General features: G+C 35.9%; 1 non-coding gene across 1 annotated transcript; it reads left to right on the forward strand.

The window, feature by feature from the left end:
• The first annotated feature begins 2433 nt into the window (after nucleotides 1–2433).
• LOC117797533 lies at nucleotides 2434–2538 on the forward strand. Its single transcript, XR_004622548.1, has one exon. It is a non-coding gene; the product is annotated as a U6 spliceosomal RNA (small nuclear RNA).
• Nucleotides 2539–4492: the final 1954 nt, after the last annotated feature.

The raw sequence follows: 4492 nt of genomic DNA on the forward strand, positions 1-4492 counted from the left end.
CTTGTAAGTAATAAACCTTTATTTTTTCAAAGTTTCCTAATGGTTGTTGCTGAAGGGCATCTTGCAATCATAATAAGAACCACAAAGGCCAGTCCAACCACAGCATTAAGTATTGATGGGTTGAGACCAGCACAAAACACAGTGTCATTAAACTTCCAGTTACAACATTATATAATTAATACATTCATCTTTTCTTATTTGTTAATTGACACAAGCTTTGTAGTATGGTGCCTCTCAAAGTATAAACTATAGACACCTACAGCAGAAAACTCACTTGATGCTTGGTAAAATGTAGATTCCTGAAACTCAGGCTATATCTGCTAAATAGATAGATAGAGCCTAGGAATCTGAATTTTGACAAACATCACCAGCTGAATCTAATGCACAATGATATCTAACCTTATCACTAATATGACACCTGTCTGTGGTGAGTTAGACAAGAGTAACTGCTGATAGAAGGTTAGTACTCGTGTCTGCTGAAATTTGTGTCAGTGTTTGCCAAGGCACAGTCCTCAGCACCCTGCTTGCTGGAGATGCTCTAGAAAAAAAAAATTTCTGTGTTCAAATACATTTGTGATGCAACCAAATTATTTTTTTTATCTTAGATAGTCCCAGTGAATGTGAACATATTAAAGGTTCTGAATAGTTCTGCATTAAAAGAAAAACCTTAACCCAGCATTTCCCAAATTTATTTAACTATAAAACCCTTATCATAAATCTATTAACATACTATAGAATGAGTATGTTAATATGAATACATTTAGAAAATAATGCTCTAATGTTTTGTTGTTAAATATGGTGTTGGCATTTATCATATTATTGAATTATTTTCATTTTTAGTTTATTAAGATTATTTATTAATTTATTTTTATTTTTAAAGATTTTTTTAAAAATCAGAGATACATTGGAATATATTTAAAAATGAGGGATATAACTCATTTACATAACTTACATAACTCATACAACCCATGAAAACAAACAAAAAACATTGTGATTCCATGTTTTTTCAATAACTTGTTCAATTTATTAATGTGTTATTATTTATGATCTAAATAACTTTATAATAAGAAATCTACCAATAAAAAGTTACAAATTGTTTGTTATAAAACAGTAAAATACAGCTCAGCTCTCCTGTTTGAATGTTAAAAAATTTTATTTGATAAATAAGTGAGAAATAATTGGATGTGATACTAGCAGATCAATGTGACTTGTAAAGCAACCATCAGCAGTTATAGTTCATATTCTGTTTTCAATGATTTCCTCATTAACATGGCATTCCATTTTTTGTCACATATGTGATGTACTCTCCCTTATCTGGCATTGGATTCACTGCAGTGTGGATTTATTTGTGAGATCTGATCCTATCTTTGTCACCTGACACCAGACTGCTGAGGGGCCCCTGACCCTGGGACACTGGAAACACACCAAAAACATCTGGGTCTGTCTGCTCAAATTTTACCCAAGGAGCAGTCTTTCTATTTATTTACAAATTGCAGCCAAGAAAACAAACTTTTGCCTTTATAAAGATGTCTCCAGAAAGTACAGTTTACTGTATTTATGTATCAATTCACTTGACCTTACTGATTGATACCACTTTTACCTGTTTCACCATCATAGCGTCCTTGTTACCTTAGAAACCTCTAACTTCTCTTTAGTTTTAAATAAAATCAAGCCCATTTATGAAAGTACAGACATAGAATCTTTTTAAAGCTGAGAATGAGTATGAAACAAGGAGTAATAATATAAGGAAGAAATCAGTTGCTTTAAAGACTGTATCAAATATTATAGGATGTCCCATTATGAAAAGCAGTTCAGCACAGAGTTAGCAATCAAGGCTTTTTGCCAGCCTCCTTAGGAGCTAGCTATTAAAACTTGTTTGAAACCTTAGCATGAGAAAGGGTGCAGCAACTTAAACTACTGTAGTTCATCTGAAATACATTTATAGTTATGAAAAGCACAGCAAAACATCTGCAAAGGAAAGAAAGCACTAGAGGAAAGAAGGGCAAGTTAGTAAAGCTTCCCAGAATTATCTCAGGGCCTGTCAGGGAATGTTAAAAAAGAGGTTTCCGCAATAGCTGCCAGAGACAGAACTGGAGCTTCCAAGAGTTAAAGGAAGGAAACACAGGGTGGAAGGACCCAAGGGATTTCTATCTTGTAAGCTCAGAGTGAGGAAATGTAGATAGGCACTAACCTCTGAAGTAGAGGAATATAAAAAGAAATAGACTGAGTTGAGCCTTGTACGATCAACGCAGTCTGTAAACAAACAAGAGGATATATACCATAATATGCAAAGTGCTCATTACAGTGATTTCCAAAGAGTAGTTTCTTAGTTGCTACTTTAGATGGGATAAAACTAAATTTACACATGTGTTAATAAATTAGGAGCTTGATCAGAAAGATTAAAAAATGCACTTGCAAAAGAAAATAGAATATATGAATGCTTGCTTTTGTGTATACTAAAATTAGAATAATATAGAGAAGATTAGCATGGCCCCAGCACAAGGATGACACCAAATTTGTGAAGCATTTCATTAAAAAAAGAAAGAAGAAAGAAGAAAGAAAGAAAGAAAGAAAGAAAGAAAGAAAGAAAGAAAGAGGGAGGAAAGGAAGAAAGAAGATAGAATATATGAGTGGAAAGTCAAAAAAGGCAGCATGGAAAATTCCAAGTAATTAATACTCTTAAAGATTGACAAGAACTTGAGTCAAGTTCATGATAAATTCAGAAAGCATATTCAGGAACTTAAGAAGACATCAACTATTGTTGATGGGTTATTTTTGCCTCAATTTATCCTAGCCAGGTCATTTATCCTTTCCTCTTATAGTCTTCTAAGTCATTTATAGGCCAAATAGATGTTAAATGGAAATTTACAGAGATTTATGTTAAGAAACTTTACAATAAAATGTAAATCTATGTTGGTTATATTTCCATCATTAAGTGTTTAGTAGTAACTTTAGACACACTGTAGAAATAATGTATAGAATGTTCAATGCATTTATTCTATGAGGCGTTATAAATCTATGATTGTACCAGATCGTTGTCACTGTCTCCTAATGTATTACAAGACAGTACTGGTAACTGCTACGCATTTTAAAGGTTGTTTTGTTACCAAAAACGCTGGATAACTGGATATTAGAGAGCTTATTAAAGCCACACTGTCTGAACTCAGTAAAATATACAAATATTTTTTAATTTCCTTTTTTTCTTTAAATATTTTATTTATTTATTTGACAGAGAGAGAGACAGCCAGTGAGAGAGGGAACACAAACAGGGAGAATGGGAGAGGAAGAAGCAGGCTCCCAGTGGAGGAGCCTGATTCTGGGCTCAATCCCAGAATGCCGGGATCATGCCCTGAGGCAAAGGCAGATGCTTAAAGACTGAGCCACACAGGCGCCCCTTTAATTTCCAATATATACTTCATACTACTTTCTACATTTTAATGTTAGATAAATCTGGACTCCTGATGAGGGAATGGAAGGCAAGCTGAAGACAAAGCAGAAGCTGACACCCTGCAACCCCCCACCATGGGATGTGTGTGACATTCCTCAGGAACTCCTGGCTGCCCTAAAGGACAAAGAAACAGTTAACCTATAGATACCACAACCTTGCAAGACTTGAGTCTCCTTCACTTTACAAAAGTCTTAGCAGTTTACAAGAACAAAGCAATCAGTAACCTAGCTTCCAGAAGGGAATGTATGTAGACATAAATTTCCTTACTACCTACAGCCCATTGACAAGTCCTTGAAACAGGCATGGTGACATTTCTCTAGGAACTCAGCTGCCTGCCTCGATGTTAATACTTTGCTAAAGGCAAAAGACAGTCCCATCCTGACCCTCTCTCCTCCACCAAGATCCTGTAAGTCTACTTTAACGTATAAAAATTCCTTTGGAAACTTCCTTTATCTCTAACCCCCCAAGATATGTATTGGCAATCAACCCCCAAGCATATGGCCCACCCATATACCTCTGAAGGGTCTCATGACTAAGGTTTTATTAGATGGTAATAAATGACCTTTTCCCAACAACAGCTAGCCCCCTCAAGGTCCTGGAAACCTTGCTTCCAAAATTCCTTAGAGACTTACACTATCCCTAACCCCCTCCCAACTTGAGGGTATATAATGGGCCATTCCTCACAACCCCGGTGCAGCAGCTCTTTCTGCCCATGGGTCCTGTCCCAGTGCTTTAATAAACCACCATTTTGCACCAAAGACGCCTCAAGAATTCTTTCTCGGTCATCGGCTCCGGACTCCACCCCACTGAACCTCACCTATATTCCACAACCTCATCACTCCTAAATAAATAAATAAGTTGAATGAGAAATCTTAATAGGGTGATGATAATGTGTTAACATCAGGATATTTATCCAAGAGGAAGTCAGAACAAAGTACAAACCCTGTGTTATACATTTCTGTTGTGTGTTTTTAGAAAACACTCCTTAAGAATGTTTACCCTCGGGGCACCTGGGTGCCTCAGTCAGTTATGCATCTGCCTTAG

The sequence above is a fragment of the Ailuropoda melanoleuca genome, chromosome X, assembly GCF_002007445.2.
Source record: "Ailuropoda melanoleuca isolate Jingjing chromosome X, ASM200744v2, whole genome shotgun sequence".
Taxonomy (NCBI): domain Eukaryota; kingdom Metazoa; phylum Chordata; class Mammalia; order Carnivora; family Ursidae; genus Ailuropoda; species Ailuropoda melanoleuca.